The following is a 19,987-nucleotide window of genomic DNA, read 5'->3' on the forward strand; positions in this document are numbered from 1 at the left end:
TATAGTTTCATCTTTTACTATGTATAACACCCTCCCTTATTACCTACCATCCTCTCTAGCTCTAGGGCTCACAATTGGGGGATCATACTGTGTTGGGGGGGAGTTGAGGTGAGGTACAATAGGGTCATTATACGGTGCATGAGGAGGAATTCACCATGGGGGTATCATACTGTGTTTGGGGGACACTTTTGTTGGTATCACACTTTATGGGACAATGAAAGAGGGGCCTAGGACGTCAGCAGGAGGAAAATTACTATGTAAAGGATGGAAGGTTGTGTGATCTGCTCTTCTGTGACCCTGACAATTATTTACATTTTTTTTGGGGGGGCCCCAATTTGAACTTCTGTTATGGGGCCCCATGAATCCTATGTACGCCCCTGTTTTTAACTCTAAAACCCTGCAGCGTTCCAGAATAAAACATGGTTTATTAGTTGCCAGGGACCAAGCCGTGCTGGAGACTAGTCGTACAGGCGGGTCCCCGGTGGCATCTCCTGATTGCTGCTCTTGAGTGATTGGTCTCTTGCTATACACGCACCCAGGAAGAGACCGGTCACTCCAGGGCAGAGGGCAGGTAGAAGCCCTCGGGCATCCGTTTGTCTGACTAGTCTCCAGTTCGACTCTGTCTCCGTCCGCCAACAAACTATATTTTTTCTGAAACACCGCAGCGTTTCAAAGCTAAACATATATGGCTGGAATCACGCAGCCACTGTCTCATACATGCAGTCCGCGGATCGGGCAGCATTCCACTGTCAGGTTGATTTTAAACGACAGGTACGATTTAAAAGGGAACGGAAATATAATCACAAGCTGTTGTTGATATACAAACGAGAATATGTAATTAACCCAACTTGTATATTTGTTTTGCTAATATCTTATTAATTTTCATTAGAAATAACTCACAAATTGAACCTACACCATGTACAACAATACTATTGAACGCTATATGCAGACTGATAACAAGGGACTTTCAAGCAAAGTCGTATACTGTAATCAGAGGAATCGTTTCAGACACTGCAATGGCCTGCAACTATACCTCTACTTTTACCTATTGGATATTGAATGGCAATGACATGTCTGTTATTTTGGCTGAACATTTACTTGAATGGGCTATTTCAGCCCACAAATCAGTCCATAAGTAAGACATGTCTCTGATATTTTTATGCTGACCATCAATCGGTGGGGAAAATTGAATGTTTGAATGGTTCCTAGACAGAAATGGGTAAACAGACATTGAAATCTGAATGAAGCTTTTTTGGTGACATTGAAAGTCAGAGGTTTATGGTCTGCCAGACCTTTCATCTGCTCAGCTGCCACCACCATTAATCTTCTTATATGTCTTCCTGCAGTAAGGTCATTGTAAAAGGATAGAATTAGCAAAAAAAAAATTGCTGAGAAAATAATGGGGGCTAACTTCATACCATTTTCTTGGTTTACTGTTGCTCCTGTTTCATATTAGTATCCTTTTGATAGAATACAGTAGATTACATATATTATACCTTTGTCATTCATTTTTTGTTACAATGGCCATCTTTTTCGGCTAAAAAAAACTAAAAAAAGACAGAAAAAGGATGGTGGTAACCTGCTGGTTTGTATCATACATAACAAATTCCCAACCCCTTAGGGAGCCCATACACATTATACTAATGTCGGCTGAATCCGTTGATATCGATGGTTTGGCCGAAGGTCTAATGTGTATGGGGGCACCGACCGAATGATGGTCGGGAGAGATATCGGGTATGTCCAATTTCGGACTGCCAACTGCATTGTTCTGCCCGAGATGAGCTGTCAGCCAACATGTCAGTCAGTTGTTTTCTCACAGGGAAAACATGAGTGCACCGCCGAACAAGCGCCCCCGTGTAGGGGAGACTTAGCTGAGACAGCTGTTGGCCGAACGATGGGCCGAGTGATGCAGACATCTAATGTGTATAGCCAGTCTGGCATCTGGGGGAAAGATTAAGGAGACTTTGGAATGGTGATGATGCTAAGAGACCCCAATGCACAAGCTAAAATTGGTCTCTTTCTCTTTTAAGAAGTCACACAGTAAATCTGGAACGTGAATTGAAGTAGCTCGGTTGATCAGTTTGCAGGTTTGGAACAGATGTCCGGTCATGTACAGTTATTAATCAGCTAATGCAAAACTGTCCCAGGGCAGCATTACTGTCAAATTAACTTAGTTAGCAAACTGTTAATTGCCATCTTCCACTGGATGGAGAAATGGCACTCGTTACATAATGTAACATTATGATTAAAAGTGGATTTAACATTGCACTAAAGTACATTGTCACAAAAGTTTAAGCAAAAACTTCCACTTTGGGGATACTTCAGTCTTATTGTCTTACATTGGGAAAGAAACTATCAATTCACAGAGAGGACACAGTGTGGTGTGAGCCGGCTGGTCTGAGTTACATGGTTCAGAAGAGGATCAGAACGGTGCTGGAAATAGGAGGAAACAGGGATCGGAGAGTATCTGAACAAATGCACACAACACTACGTACATATTGCTAATGGAGTAAGGAATTTTTTTTCTGTGAGTTCTTTACTTCCAATATTGAGAGGATTTATTAAGCAACTTGACTCAGTTTTCTGGTTGAAAAAAACACTAATTTTGTTAAAATTTTTGTAGCTTTGTTCATGTTATGCCTCTTTTGAGACAAAAAAAAATTGAGATAGGGCTTGGTTGGAGGGAGTGTAGCTTCACACACCTGACTAATCGAATTGAATTTACATTAAAAAATTACATAAATTATATTCCAAATCTAGGTCATCCCATGCTTTTCTAGCACATGGATGGGCAAAGATATAACAAATCAATTAAGGGACCTATGCTTCCTAATAAATGTATAGTTTTTTTTATTCCTGTGCCCTTTTTATTTAGGCTGATATATCAAAAAACAGTCTTTAGTAAATGTAATCCATTGCTCCAATAGAGAAAAATGTAATTTTGATAAGGGACCAGTAAAATTTCAACTTGAGTATATTAACCATCAGACTATTTTGCGTTCACTATTTTGCATATTTTGAGTTCACCTGCTGGATGACTCTCAGCCTATTACTGAGAGTCATCCTGTATAAAAGACTCCTTCTCCCTTAGGGAGTCGCTACAACAGCTTTCATTATGTAGTCACCCCTACTAGTGAGTTGTTAGGTCCTCTGGTCCTGGTGTGGCCACTGTCCTATACCCGAATCCCTGCTCCTGGTGTGGCCAGGTCCTGAATCTGAATCCCTGGTCCATGTGTGGCCAGGGCCTCAACATATTCCCCTGGTCCTGTTGCGGCTTGTCCTGTTCCAAAAGTCCTCTGGTCCTGGTGTGGCCAGTATCCTAAATATTTTCCCCTGATCGTGGTGTGGCCAGTCCTGTTCCTGAAGTCCCCTAGTCCGGGTGCGGCCAGTGCCCTGAAGATTGTCCCGTAGTCCGGGTGCGGCCAGTCCTTTTCCCAAAGCCCCCTGGTCCCGGTGCTGCCAGTGTCTGAACGTTTCCCTATCCGAGTATCCGGACTGCTACAACCTACCCCAGAAGTATCCGCCTGAGTCTCCGTGTCAGTAACCGTTCTGCAATAAACCTGAGGCTACTAGTCTGAATGGAGCCCTAGCCTGTGTCAGCTAACCTGACTCCTGGGGTCAGCTGCTGCAGTACTGGCATCTGCCTAGGAGTGGTACCTGGTGGCTACCTGCAGCCCAGCCTGTCTCCACCATCTGGAGCTGCAGTGAATACCAGGTGGCTACGCCCCTACCTAGGCAGACTCGGCCCTATGGCACAGTGGGTCCACTAACCAACATGCACCACAGGGTGGCGTACCAGGGACTATCAAGTTGGGCTTACTTTGGTCCCTTTAAAGAAGCACTCTCAAATATTTTTTAGGAGCTAAACCTGTGTAAATGTGTATGCAATGTAGTGTAAGTTTGTTAACATCCTTACCGCCATCTTCCCCAGTTTCCAGCGCTGCTTTGGTTTCCTTCTCACTCACATGACTTCTATTCTGGGGTTTATGCGGGAGCTGGAAGTCGCCTCATTCTGATGCTCGATAGGCTTACATTGTAAAAGTTGGAATAGAAGTCACGTGAGTAAGAAGAGGACTGGGGCGGCGCTGGAAACTGGGGAAGACGGCGATCAGTAAGGATATTAATGCACTTATACTACATTATATACGCATTTAGACAGAATTAGCTAATAAAAATATATTGTACTTCTTTAAAGATGGGCCCCTTTTTTGGAGCTGATTAAATAAATAAAACATCTTTGGTGTTGGAGTTTTGGAAGATATGCGGGGTGGCTCTCCCTGCTCTTCGCCTTATTCTCCACCCCTTTCCGCTGTACCCTTTTTTTTATTTCTCCATTTTCCTTTTCTATTTCTCTCTATTTCCTTTCTGTGCTTACCTTTCTTTTTTTCGTATCCCTGAATTACCCAGTATAGAATCACATAAAACGATTATTCTAGGTCAGAATGATGATCTTGTACGTATCTCATACATTACACAATGTGCATATATTGTCTTGTCATTTGATATTGGATGCTTTTGTGTTGATGATCCCCTTCTGCTGTATATTCCGTCGTGTGTATTCTCTGGTCGTGTTCTTTGCTTGTCTTATCAAGATGTAAATTACTGATGTATTGTTTAATGCTTTATAGTTGTTTACAAATTTCCTTTTCTATTAAAACTGAGTTTATATAAAGAAAAAAAAAAGGAAAAATAGCTCATTTTCTTCTGATTGACTCCCTTTACATGCATTTAGTGGCAGTGCACCAGATCACCCAAGAAGAAGACAAAGCATTTCACTTTTCTCTAAAGAATTTTATATCATGAGATTGTTTTTATTTCTATCACCCACCTCTATTTTTCTTCAAAGTGAAGGCGCCTTGCAATTTCAGATCATTAAACTGTCACTGTCGCTGTACAATTACGTGTTTTGAGACCTTCTTTGATGTATCCATAGTAATTCTGTCTCCTTAAAACAACTCCTTGTAGTTGAACGTGAAAATTAAAGGAGCATTACAGAATAAAATAGTGTTTAGCATTGTACATTCTCAAAATACATGTAATGCTCTTCAAAAAAGTTGTGATTTTAAGAAAATGTAGCAGCTGCAAGAGTTTCATTATACTTATAGATTATGCATCACGTCTACCCCACAAATTTCATTTAATTGCAAAGTAGGATAAAGTATTTCTGATTTTTTCTCTTGATGCATTCCCGAAACATTTTTTTTTGTTGAGATTCTCTGAAAATGCAATAAAATCGCTTTGTTTTTACTGCAGTTTTGGAAAATTGTGACACAAAGCCACATCATGTGAACAAAATGCAGTTGCCCAAATAAAAGATGTGGAACATGCAGCTTATTTATTTTTTTCGTTCGGCATCTTGGGGTCAAAGCAAGAATAAGAAGAGGTAGGAACAAGTAGCTTCAAGAAGATCAGCATCAAACCAATAAACATTTTGATAGTTGCAGGCACAATTATTACATAAAACTTTATTACCTGGTCAAATTTCTTACAATGATTAATTATGATTTCCATATATGCATTTAGATGTTTCTTATCTAGCATTTTTTAGTTTTTGATATTTTTTTTTGCAATCCCAGTAGTCCTCAAAACCAAGAGCCAATGTAAAAATACAGGTGCATCTCACTAAATTAGAATATCATCAAAAAGTTACTTTATTTCAGTTCTTCAATACAAAAAGTGAAACTCCTATATTATATAGAGTCATTACAGAGTGATCTATTTCAAGTGTTTATTTCTGTTAATGTTGATGATTATGGCTTACAGCCAGGGGCGTACATAGAAATCATGGGGCCCCATAGCAGAAGCTCTAATTGGGCTCCCAAACCCCCAGATAAATAAATAAATATTTATCTGTGTTACAGAAGAACAGATCTCACAACTTTCCAGCCTTTACATAGTAATTTTCCTCCTGCTAAAGTACTAGATTCCTCTTTCATTGCCCCATAAAGTATGATGCCAACAAAAGTGTCCCCCAAACACAGTATGATACCCCCATGGTGCATTCCTCCACATTAGCCTCCACATGCACAGTATAATGACCCTACTGTGCCCCACTTCAACTCCCAAGGCAAAGTATGGTGACACCAACACAGTATGATCCCCCAACTGTGACCCCCACAGAGCCCTCCATACACTATAATGGGCCTACATACAGTAAAATGGACCCCACACAACCTTTCACACTGTATAATTGCTTTCAAACAGTATAATGGCACCCACATAGCCCTCAAAATATTATAATGCCTCCACATAGCCTTCCATATAGTATAATACAAAACCGATAATCCTCCATATAGTATAATGTGCCCCCCATAAACCTCCATATAGTATAATGCGTCCCCCATAATCCTCTATATAGTATAATGAACTTCCCATGGTCCTCCATAGAATATAATTCACTCCCCACAGTCCTCCATACAGTATATTACACACCCCATAGGGTAAAATGGAGCCCCCATATAGTATATATGCACCCCACAGTCCTGCAGTATAATGGGCACCACGTACTCACTGATTTTTAAAATACCATATATTTTAAATAAGCCGACCCGAGTATAAGCCGAGGCCCCTAATTTTACTACAAAAAAACTGGAAAACGTATTGACTCGAGTGTAAGCCTAGGGTGGGAAATGCAGCAGCTAATAGTAAATTTCCCAATCCTGGTACGCATGGCACCCCTCATCCCCCAATCCTGGTATGTGTGGCCTCCTCAATCCCCCAATCCTGGTATGTGTGGCCTCTTCAATCCCCCAATCCTGGTATGTGTGGCCTCTTCAATCCCCCAATGCTGGTATGTGTAGCCTCCTCAATCCCCCATTCCTGGTATGTGTGGCCTCCTCAATCCCCCAATCCTGGTATGTGTGGCCTCTTCAATCCCCCAATCCTGGTATGTGTGGCCTCTTCAATCCCCCAATGCTGGTATGTGTAGCCTCCTCAATCCCCCATTCCTGGTATGTGTGGCCTCCTCAATCCCCCAATCCTGGTATGTGTGGCCTCCTCAATCCCCCAATCCTGGTATGTGTGGCCTCCTCAATCCCCCAATCCTGGTATGTGTGGCCTCCTCAATCCCCCAATCCTGATATGTGTGGCCTCCTCAATCCCCCAATCCTGGTATGTGTGGTCTCCTCAATCCCCCAATCCTGGTATGTGTGGTCTCCTCAATCCCCCAATCCTGGTATGTGTGGCCTCCTCAATCCCCCAATCCTGGTATGTGTGGCCTCCTCAATCCCCCAATCCTGGTATGTGTGGCCTCCTCAATCCCCCAATCCTGGTATGTGTGGCCTCCTCAATCCCCCAATCCTGGTATGTGTGGCCTCCTCAATCCCCCAATCCTGGTATGTGTGGCCTCCTCAATCCCCCAATCCTGGTACGGGCCCCATAGCAGTGGTGTGGTCTGCCGCCATTGGTGGTACGCCACTGCTTACAGCCAATGAAAACACAAAATCATTATCTCAGTAAATTAAAATAATTAACAAAAAACATAAAAATATAAATTCGCGCTAATCGTGAGATTGGAGAAAGGAGGGGAGAGGTGCTTTGTTAAAGAAACCCCAGCTATCCTGAGACATCCCTGAGACCTCTCTGGACCACCCCTGCAAACCTACCTGGCAGGTAACTCTAGGCACCTAGTGTGCCAACCTTGTTACTACTGTGCTAACCTTGATATTAGTCCCCACTACTGCTACTATTAATAATCTTCCCTCCAGAACCACTCTGGACAAGCATCCAGATCCTCCTGGTGCATCTACTTAAAATAGGACAAAACTAAATCCGTAACACCTACAACGGAGCCTACCTTCTAACTACTGGACCCTCACAGGTACCCCCTACAGCTTACCTACAGGTAGCCAATTATCCTCCATTGCCCCTACAACTGGGCATTATCCCACTTGTCTCTCCTAGACCAATCTCTGTAAAGAGCCATACAGGACCACTGTCAAATCAAGACACTGTCTTCATCATCCACCACCTGCTGATTGCCACACCAATAGCAGGTAAGTCGCAAACCAATATACAGTTCGGCCAACATCTAAACACCGAACACTCAATCCCACAACCTTAATTACCTTTTCCCGTAGATACCACCAAAGGTGAGCGTCTACCTACTGCAAGGACGACATCACCACTGGACCTACAGCCTGCTGATTGCCTTATCAATAGCAGGTAACTTTAAATTACAGTACCTGGAAATGTGTCCGGGCTGGTTGCATCGACGGCAAATGGGCTGTCCATCCTCTGCGTAGCGGTCTGTGGGCCTCCCTCGGAACGACGGGATCCTCCTCTGTCGACGCCACGGGACATCCTCCGGACTTGAAGCCAGCTCGATGGGTCTTGACGGGTCCACTTGCAACGCCTGGACGGTCCTGGTCAACGTCGCGACGCTCCTGGTCAGCTCCTGGACTTGGTGGTGCAGGTCTTTCGACGGGGCTTGGTTCAGGGCCTGTGCATCAGCCTCCACTGAGTCCATAGAGGAGGGCGCCGCCTCCTGGTGGTAGGTGATAGCAGGGCGCCGGGGGTTTATAGCGCCACTGGTTGCAGATTCACGGAGCACCCTTATGGCCCTGTCCTTAAATTGGGCAAAGGTCAGGTCGGGGTTCTGAAAGAACATGAGGCGCAGTTGGGCCCTGTGGGCGCTAGACAGCAGACCCTCTATGAATTGTTCTGTTAGCAGTTTATCCGTTTCCTGCACACTGCCAGGGTCAGTTTGTTGAATAGCCCTCAAGGCTTCCTGCAGATTTAGGGCATAGTCTCTGATGCTGTCCTGTGCCCGCTGCTTACATCCATAGAACCTCATTTTAATCTCAGCGGAGGTACGTGTGTCAAAGGTACCCCGCAGCCGGGCCAGAATACCCTTCACAGTCCTTTTCTCCTCAGTGGGCCATGATTTTACCTCCCTTTGGGCTGCGCCAGTTAACTGCCCTGTTAATATGCTGACCTTCTGTTCCTCTGTCAAGGGGTAAACGTGGAACAAACTGTATAGCCTTTCCTTGAAGTCAGTTAGGGCATGGGGCTCCCCTGAGTATTTGGGCAGCCAGGCCGCTCCAGGGATGTAGGGTAGGGAAAAGGGCACCACCGCTGCTGCAGCTGCGTTGGTGGTAGTGGGCTCCTCTGTGTCCGACATCTTTCTACCCCCCTAGTGGACCGTGGCCTACCTTCCGACGATCCTCTTCTGTAGGCCGCGGCTCCGCTGCTGCTGCTATGGACGAGGACCTGGCGTCGCGTCCTGATGACGTCAGCGTCGCTCTCTCTCCCTTCCAGGACCTTGCGCAGCGTCGGTGCGTGGGGCGGAGCTTCGGATCTCGCGCGGTTTTGACGTCCACGCCCCTCTTCTTCCCGCGCGGCGTCCTGAAGATGGCGTCCGATGGCGGGAAACAGCTGCGGATGGCGGGAAGACGGCAGAAGACGGCGGGAAACGGTCCAAGATGGCGTCCGATGGCGGGAATCGGCTCCGGATGGCGGGAAACTACTCCGGACGGCGGGAAACTTAGCCACAGGTAAGTTACAAAAGTCTTTTTCAGGCACGCAGTACCCGGTGGCTGCGGGCACGAAATCCTGCCGACTATGCCAAAGCTGACTCGCCCCCTGGGCCGTGGGGCACTCGGATCCGGGCAATTAGGGAAACGATGGGAGTAGTAGTGGCAACCCGGTTCCGTGGCTCAGGGTGGTCAGGCCAGTGGTAGTCCGTTATGTGTTATTGCTAATGTCCGACTACGCCACCCGTGGATTGCGGTTATTAGGAACCGCCGCTGCATGCAGACCGCTGGGGCTGATGAGGTGTGCAGCTATGGTAGTGTGACTCCCCACGGGAAGAGTGCGGCCCCAGGGCAGTATAGTGGATGGTGGTGGGAGTGATGGTAGTGCTGGAGGAGCAAGGAGCACACAGACAACAGGTTGCAGTCCAGGGTCTTTACTAAACAGGTAAACTGACCCACAAACAGTCCCAGCTAGGAGGGGACCTGGATGTCTGAGAGCAATGGGGAAATTGGCCCTGGTCAGGGTGAGGGTGTAGGCCTACCGTGCTTTCTGCGCTCCTTCTGACTATCTCCTCCTGATAGGATAACAGCCCACGTTTCCGAGCTTTCCGTGCTTTCTCGCCTGTATGGCCTGCGACGTGGGTTCCTTTTTGCTCCCAGCCTTGTACGGCTTTACTGGTCCCTTCGGTTGTGGCAGGGCCTCCAGGCTTCTTAGGCCAAGGAATGTACAGTCCCTTGCGGACTGGTTCTCTGCTGGGGGATGTGGAATCCTTCCAGCCTCAGACACCAAAGTCTGGTAAAATTAAGTCTTTTCTCTGCCAAGACAGGCTCTCCTCGCCTCTTGTCTCTGGCTTGTGGCTCTCTCCTACTGCCACACTTCCTCTTAGGTGCAATCAACTTTCTGTCCCTGCTCCACTCTGGGACACGTCTCAAAGCTGAGACAGGCTTTCCAGTTCTCCCTAACCCTGCCCTCAGTACCAGCTTTTATAGGGGCAGCCTGCTCCCCCTACTGGCCTGAGACAGGAGGCATTGCATGCTAATGTTCCCCTGACCAGAGAACCTCCCCCTTCCTCTCAGACACAGCTTTATTACACTTGTGGCATCCAGGTAGGGTGACACATATCCATTTACTTATTTTTTTTATTTATTACTTATTAATACCTTTTTATCCATTGTGTGTATTTAGCTTGGTGATACTTATCACCAATTTTTAAACTACTCCCTTATTTTATATGTAATTTTATATCGCCTGTGTATCTCAATAAAAGTCTAATTCTTTTAACAAAGCACCTCTCCCCTCCTTTCTCCAATCTCACTACCATTAGCGCGAATTTATATTTTTATATTTTTACATTTTTACCTGGACTTAGTCCAAACTCAGACATCCGTGGTTCCCTGTCCAGAAATTCGCTGCCATTGCTAGTGACTAGCTTTACAGCGCCTCCTACACCCAATACCAGTAATTAACAAAAAACACCTGCAAATGCTTCTTAAGCATTTAAAAAGGTCTCTTAGTCTTTTTCAGTAGGCTCCACAATCATGGGGAAGACTGCTGACTTGACAGATGTCCAGAAGGCAGTCATTGACACACTCCACAAGGTCCCAGAGTTTGGAGAAAGAGAGGAGAGGCCACAATCCAAGCTGCTTGAGGTCTAATGTGAAGTTTCCACAATCAGTGATGGTTTGGGGAGCCATGTCATCTGCTGGTGTAGGTCCAATGTGTTTTATCAAGACCAAAGTCAGCGCAGCCGTCTACCAGGAAATTTTAGAGCACTTCATGCTTCCCTCTGCCGACAAGCTTTTTGGAGATGGAAATGTCATTCTCCAGCAGGACTTGGCACCTGTCCACACTGCCAAAAGTACCAATACCTTGTTTACACACAACAGTATCCCTGTGCTTGATTGGCCAGCAAACTCGCCTGACCTTAACCCCATAGAGAATCTATGGGGTATTGTCAAGAGGAAGATGAGAGACCCCAGACCCAACAATGCAGACGAGCTGAAGGCTGCTATCAAAGCAACCTGGGCTTCCATAACACCTCAGCAGTGCCACAGGCTGATCGCCTCCATGCCACGCCGCATTGATGCAGTAATTGATGCAAAAGGAGCCCCGATCAAGTATTGAGGGCATTTACTGAACATACATTACAGTAGGCCAACATTTTGGATTTTAAAAACATTTTTCAAGCTGTTGTCATAAAGTATTCTAATTTACTGAGATAATGACTTTTGTGTTTTCATTGGCTGTAAGCCATAATCATCAACATTAACAGAAATAAACACTTGAGATAGATCACTCTGTCTGTAATGACTCTATATAATATAGGAGTTTCACTTTTTGTATTGAAGAACTGAAATAAATTAACTTTTTGATGATATTCTAATTTAGTGAGAAGCACCTGTAACTCTGGAAGGGTTTGTCCATTGCTACTCTTACGAAGCATTGCCCAGGTCTCCTACTAGTGTTCTTACTTGTTATTCTGGTGGGGAAGGGCATGTGACCAGCGGTGTACATCCTCTTCTGGGTCATAGGTAAATGTGACTGTGGCAGCCAATCACTTCAATCACAGTCATCGCTTTTTTCACTAAATGGCTGCTATGGTCAAATGCTCACCAGAAAGTGAAGCAGGAATACCCCTGGAAGATTTTGGAGGCACTAAGAAGAAACAGAAGAGGATCGGTAAGCAAGTATAGTTTTTAGACATGTTTCTTTAGAACTCGAGGACCATTTCACTGTCGACGAAGACACGGCTCGTACATAGTCTGGTCTTTTCTATAATAACATACGGATGCAAAACCTGGACTATAAAGAAACAAGGACAGAAGAAGAATGGACGTATTCGAAATGTGGTGCTGTAGAAAGATGTTATCATTACCATGGATGGCAAGAAGAACAAACAAATAAATTTTGGAACAAATCAGCCTCACATGTCACTCGAGGAAGGATCCACTTGCCTATTTTGGACACATCATACGGAGAGAGCAATCACTGAATAAGGAGATCATGGTCGGAAGAATAAAAGGAACAAAGTGAAGAGGAAGACCAGCAACCCAATAGCTTGATACTATCAAGATTGTGACAGAGAAGATCCTGGTGGATCTATCTAGACTAGCACAATTCAATCTTCTTACAGATCGTTCAGCCATCAAATCACCATCGCTCGAATTTGAGCTGAAGGGCGTTAAAAAAAATACATTTTTTAGAACATGCTAGGACCGGTTTAAAGTCGAAAAAAGGGATGGGCAACTCATTTAAAGAAAGTATCAATATTTTAAAATTTGTGACCTACCAATTGGATGGGACAAAAATGTTTGATTGACGGTGGCCTAACTCTCAGTGCCTTGTGATCAGCGGCTTATAGGGATCACAGAGCTTGTGAAAGTGCTTTTATTTACCAGGCACAGCTCCATACTGGGGCACAACCATTTCTAAAAGTACAGAACAGCATCTGATAAACAATGAAGAGAATGATTGGCGCGGTCACCAAAGTTGGACCCCCACTGATCACATATTGATCTTCTATTCTAAGGGTGGGTCATCGATTTTGAAATATCAGATAACCCTTTTAAAGGGGATATCCCATAATATAAATCTTATTCGAATGATCCCCAACTGTAAAAATAAACAATTTTGTAATTGATGGCAATTAAAAATTCACTATCATTGCAACAATATCACCATTTCTTGTTTTTTTTTCTATTTCTGAAGATGATCTGCTCAAAACCCCAAGTATACCTCAAATGGTACGTAGTCAATAAAGTCAGATTCAGAGGCTTTGCTGCTTTCTGTTCTAGCGAGCATGTTCCAGTTGGTTATTCTGACACATGCTCAGTCCTGCCCTCCTGTAACACGGCCTCCCCATCTTATGTCACTTCCTCACCTTCCTACCTTAGATAAGGGAGTGGTATTGGATGGAGGATCAGTGCTACAGTTGGGCAGGACTGAGCATGTGATGGAATAGCCAACCAGGACAAGCTCACTGAACCGAGATCACAATCTGCGCATGCACCACCTCTGGCGCTATTATATTGAAGACCAACCGTGAAATCAAACTTCACGCACAGTCCACGCCAATGACGCCGGTAGCACAAAATTTCAAACTGGAGGCAGAACACTGAAAAATCAGTGACATGTCATTGAAACACCAAAAGTAGAGGGAGGGGCCGGAGGAGGACGGGAAGACCCTACCCACAGTCCCGCACTTGTGCACTGAAATCTCATTAGAAGAAAACTTCAATAGGTGATTAAGCAAAAGCTACAAAACGGATTTCTTCACCAAATATATCAATTTAATCAGTGTAACAGCACCATTATGGCCACATCTCTACGCTGATAAAACATGGTGCTGACAGGTTATTTTTAAAGGGGTCTTCAAACGCTATTATCCTGCAGATTTGGGTTTATTTATTTTATTCAATTATATAGAACCATTAATTCCTCAGCGCTTTACAGACAACAGCAACGCTGTCCCCATCGGGGCTCACAACCTAGATTCCCTATCAGTATGTCTATGGAGTGTGGGAGGAAACCCACACAAACACAGGGAGAACATACAAACTCCTAGCAGATGTTGTCCTTGGTGGGATTTGAACCCAGGACCCCAGTGATGCAAGGCTGCAGTACTAACCACTGAGCCACCATGCTGCTAGGGTTAAACTGCAGGTTAATAACATTGCAATGCTGTCCTTCCACATTACTGAAAGCAGGGCTACTGGGAGAAAATTAACTTTATTCCTCCCTGGAGCCGTCGGCTTTCAGTCATAAAGGCGAGGCTAGAGCTGCTTTTCACATTGCTCACAGCATTGTGAGCGGCGGATATGAGCACGCCCCAGCACTTTGATTGACAGATGCGCTGCAGAACGAGCTGTCAATCAAAGTGCCGGGTCATGCTCGCAGCCGCCGCTCACAATGCAGGACAGCATTGTAACGTTGTTAACTTGTAGATTAACCCTATATCTGCAGATTTATAGCATTTCGGGACATGAAAGGTTCCCTTTAACCCCTTAATAACATCTGACGTACTAATACGCGTCTGTGCCCTGGGACTTAAGAGCCAGACCCGTATTAGTACGTCATCGCGATCGCGCGCGCACACAGGCTGTGCGGGCGCGATCGCCGCCGGGTGTCAGCTGATTGTCACAGCTGACACCCGGTACTATGTGCAGGGAGCGGTCCTGCACCGCTCCCAGCACATTAACCCCCGCGATGCCGCGATTGAAGTCGATCGCGGCATTGCGGGGGCAAGGGGAGGTGATCGGCGATACTCACCTCCTCTTCCGGCTTCCAGCGCAGTCTGCAAAGGCTTCCCGGGTGTTGCCATGATGACCCGCTGTCGTCATGACAACATCCGGGTCACCAGAGAGCAGGAAGATTGCTTGGACATGCGCAGTGCATCTCCAAGCAATCTTCACACTGTGCACTTCTGACAGCCTTCATGGCATAGGGATGGTGCTCCATTCCTGTGCCATGCAGGCGATCAGAAAAAAAAAGTGAAAGTCCCAGAGTGGGACAAAGTAATAAAGTGTATAAACTGTGTGAAAGTGGAAAAAAAAAAAAAATGTGCAAAAATATTATAAAAAAATAAAAAAAATAATACACCAAAAATAAAAATATAATGTACCCATCAATAAATATTATTATAAAAAAAAAAAAAAATAAACAATAAAAGTACACATATTTGGTATTGCCGCGTCCGGAACAACCTGACCTATAAAACTGTCCCACTAGTTAACCCCTTCAGTGAACACAGTAAAAAAAAAAAAAAAAACGAAGCAAAAAACAATGCTTTATCACCATACCGCCAAACAAAAAGTGGAATAACAAGCGATCAAAAAGACGCATATAAATAAAAATGATACCGCTGAAAATGTCATCTCGTCCCGCAAAAAACAAGCCGCCATACAGCTCCATCAGCCGAAAAATAAAAAAGTTATAGCTCTCAGAATAAAGCGATACTAAAAAATATTTTTTTCTATAAAATAGCTTTTATTGTGTATAAGCGCCAAAACATAGAAAAATGATACAAATGTGGTACCGCTGTAAACGTACTGACCCGAAGAATAAAGCTACCTCATCAATTTTACCACACGCGGAACAGAATAAAAAAAAAACAAAAAAAAACAATTCCTGAATTGTTGGTTTTTGTTTATTCTGCCTCCCAAAAATCGGAATAGAAAGCGATCAAAAAATGTCACGTGCCTGAAAATGGCACCAATAACAACGTCAAGTCATTCCGCAAAAAACGAGCCGTCACATGACTGTCTGCCAAAATCTGGAAAAATTATAGCTCTCAAAATATGGCGATGCAAAAACTAGATTTTACAAAATATGCGTCTTTTAGTGTGTGACAGCTGTCAGTCATAAAAACCCCATATGATTCTGGCATTGCTGTAATCACACCGACCCGAAGAATAAAGTCGTCTAATCACTTATACCGCACAAGGAACGGCGTCAAAAATAAACTCTTGGGTTAGGATTGGGCTAGGGTTAGGGCTGGGTTTGGGGCTAGGGTTGTGCTGGGGCTAGGGTTGTGCTGGGGCTAGGGTTGTGCTGGGGCTAGGGTTGTGCTAGGGTTAGGGTTGTGCTAGGGCTAGGGTTGTGCTAGGGCTAGGGCTGGGGTTGGTATTTTTTTCAAAAGTAAGAAAAAAAGATGACGATATGGCGACTAGTGTTGAGAGCAAGTGCTCGCTACTTGAGTTTGCATCGGGTGCTCTGGTATGCATTGAGTATCGTGGGTATTTGAGTGACATGCTCGAGTCTCTGCCCCATATGCTTCGCGGCCAAAAAACTTTACGGGGATTGCCTGCCATGCACGAGCGATCCCCGCATGTTTTTTTTTGGGTGTCTAATAACCGTGAAACATGCGGAGCAGGGACTCGAGCATGTCACTCGAGCACACGCTGTACATGGTGCATACCTGAGTACCCGATGCAAACTCAAGTAGCGAGCACTTGCGCTCAAGAATAATGACAACTTATTCAATATGATGACCTAATGTAAACAAATTCTGTGCCGTACCTCTGGGTTCAAAATGTTCACTATACACCTTAATAAAATCCTTGAGGGGTATAGTTTCCAAAATGGGGACACTTGTGGGGGAGCTCCACTGTTTAGGCACATCACGGGCTCTCCAAACGCGACATGGTGTCCGCTAACAAATTGAATGGAAAATCGGCTCAAATTGTTAGCGGACGCCATGTTGCGTTTGGAGAGCCCCTGTGTGCCCAAACATTGGAGCTCCCCCACAAGTGACCCCATTTTGGAAACTAAACCCCCCAAGGCATCTATCTAGATGCATAGTGAGCACTTGGAATCCCCAGGTGCTTCACAAATTGATTCGTAATAATGAAAAAGTGAAAAAAAAAACACTTTTTCATTTTTATGAATCAATTTGTGAAGCACCTGGGGTTCCAAGTGCTCACTATGAATCTAGATAGGTGCCTTGGGGGGTCTAGTTTCCAAAATGGGGTCACTTGTGGGGGAGCTCCAATGTTTGGGCACGCAGGGACTCTCTAAATGCAACATGGTATCCGCTAACAAATTGAATGGAAAATAGGCTCAAATTGTTAGCGGACACCACATTGCGTTTGGAGAGCCCCTCTGTGCCCAAACTTTGGAGCTCCCCCACAAGTGACCCCATTTTGGAAACTAGACCCCCCAAGGCACCTTTCTAGATGCATAGTGTGCACTTGGAACCCCCAGGTGCTTCACAAATTGATTCGTAATAATGAAAAAGTGAAAAAAAAAACACTTTTTCATTTTTATGAATCAATTTCTGAAGCACCTGGGGTTCCAAGTGCTCACTATGAATCTAGATAGGTGCCTTGGGGGGTCTAGTTTCCAAAATGGGGTCACTTGTGGGGGAGCTCCAATGTTTGGGCACACAGGGACTCTCCAAATGCAACATGATATCTGCTAACAAATTGTCGGCTCAAATTGTTAGCGGATACCATGTTGCATTTAGAGAGTCCCTGTGTGCCCAAACATTGGAGCTCCCCCACAAGTGACCCCATTTTGGAAACTAGACCCCCCATGGCACCTATCTAGATGCATAGTGAGCACTTGGAACGCCTAGGTGCTTCACAAATTGATTCGTAAAAATGAAAAAGTGTTTTTTTTTTTCACTTTTTCATTATTACGAATCAATTTGTGAAGCACCTGGGGGTTCCAAGTGCTCACTATGCATCTAGAAAGGTGCCTTGGGGGGTCTAGTTTCCAAAATGGGGTCACTTGTGGGGGAGCTCCAAAGTTTGGGCACAGAGGGGCTCTCCAAACGCAATGTGGTGTCCACTAACAAATTGAATGGAAAATCGGCTCAAATTTGTGCTTCACAAATTGATTCGTAACAATGAAAAAGTGTTTTTTTTTTCACTTTTTCATTTTTACGAATCAATTTGTGAAGCACCTGGGGGTTGCAACTGCTCACTATGCATCTAGATAGGTGCCTTGGGGGGTCTAGTTTCCAAAATGGGGTCACTTGTGGGGGAGCTCCAATGTTTGGGCACACAGGGGCTCTCTAAATGCAACATGGTATCCGCTAACAAATTGAATGGAAAATAGGCTCAAATTGTTAGCGGACACCACATTGCGTTTGGAGAGCCCCTCTGTGCCCAAACTTTGGAGCTCCCCCACAAGTGACCCCATTTTGGAAACTAGACCCCCCAAGGCACCTTTCTAGTTGCATAGTGTGCACTTGGAACCCCCAGGTGCTTCACAAATTGATTCGTAATAATGAAAAAGTGAAAAAAAAAACACTTTTTCATTTTTATGAATCAATTTGTGAAGCACCTGGGGTTCCAAGTGCTCACTATGAATCTAGATAGGTGCCTTGGGGGGTCTAGTTTCCAAAATGGGGTCACTTGTGGGGGAGCTCCAATGTTTGGGCACACAGGGACTCTCCAAATGCAACATGATATCTGCTAACAAATTGTCGGCTCAAATTGTTAGCGGATACCATGTTGCATTTAGAGAGTCCCTGTGTGCCCAAACATTGGAGCTCCCCCACAAGTGACCCCATTTTGGAAACTAGACCCCCCAAGGCACCTATCTAGATGCATAGTGAGCACTTGGAACGCCTAGGTGCTTCACAAATTGATTCGTAAAAATGAAAAAGTGTTTTTTTTTTCACTTTTTCATTATTACGAATCAATTTGTGAAGCACCTGGGGGTTCCAAGTGCTCACTATGCATCTATAAAGGTGCCTTGGGGGGTCTAGTTTCCAAAATGGGGTCACTTGTGGGGGAGCTCCAAAGTTTGGGCACAGAGGGGCTCTCCAAACGCAATGTGGTGTCCACTAACAATTTGAGCCCATTTTCCATTCAATTTGTTAGCGGATACCATGTTGCATTTAGAGAGTCCCTGTGTGCCCAAACATTGGAGCTCCCCCACAAGTGACCCCATTTTGGAAACTAAACCCCCCCAAGGCACCTATCTAGATGCATAGTGAGCAGTTGGAACCCCCAGGTGCTTCACAAATTGATTCGTAACAATGAAAAAGTGTTTTTTTTTTCACTTTTTCATTTTTACGAATCAATTTGTGAAGCACCTGGGGGTTGCAACTGCTCACTATGCATCTAGATAGGTGCCTTGGGGGGTCTAGTTTCCAAAATGGGGTCACTTGTGGGGGAGCTCCAATGTTTGGGCACACAGGGGCTCTCTAAACGCAACATGGTGTCCGCTAATTATTCAAGCAAATTTTACAATCAAAAAGTCAAATGGTGCTCCTTCCCTTCCGAGCCCTACAGTGCGCCCAAACAGTGTTTTTTCCCCAAATATTGGGTATCTGCGTGCCCAGGGGAAATTGCACAACAAATTTTGCGGTCCATTTTTTCTTGTTACCCCTGTGAAAATAAAAAAAATTGGGTCTAAAGTAACATTTTTGTGAAAAAAGTTAAATGTTCATTTTTTTCTTCCACATTCAAAAAATTCCTATGAAGCACCTGAAGGGTTAATAAAGTTCTTGAATGTGGTTTTGAGCACCTTGAGGGGTGCAGTTTTTAGAATGGTGTCACTTTTGGGTATTTTCTGTCATAAAGACCTCTCAAAGTGACTTCAAAGGTGATGTGGTCCCTAAAAAAATGGTTTTGTAAATTTTGTTGGAAAAATGAGAAATCGCTGGTCAACTTTTAACCCTTATAGCTCCCTAACAAAAAAAAATTTTGGTTCCAAAATTGTGCTGATGTAAAGTAGACATGTGGGAAATGTTATTTATTAACTCTTTTGTGTGACATATCGCTCTGATTTCAGGGCTTAAAAATTCAAATTTTGAAAATTGCAAAATTTTCAAAATTTTCGCCAAATTTCCGTTTTTTTCACAAATAAACACAAGTGATATCGAAGAAATTTTTCCACAATCATGAAGTACAATATGTCACGAAAAAACAATCTCAGAATCAGGGGGATCCGTTGAAGCGTTCCAGAGTAATTACCTCATAAAGTGACAGTGGTCAGAATTGTAAAAATTGGCCCGGTCATTAACGTGCAAACCACCCGCGGGGCTTAAGGGGTTAAGCAA

This window comes from Phyllobates terribilis, unplaced genomic scaffold (assembly GCF_046119375.1).
Source record: "Phyllobates terribilis strain yellow unplaced genomic scaffold, ASM4611937v1 Scaffold_7__3_contigs__length_470593459, whole genome shotgun sequence".
NCBI classification, from domain to species: Eukaryota; Metazoa; Chordata; class Amphibia; order Anura; family Dendrobatidae; genus Phyllobates; species Phyllobates terribilis.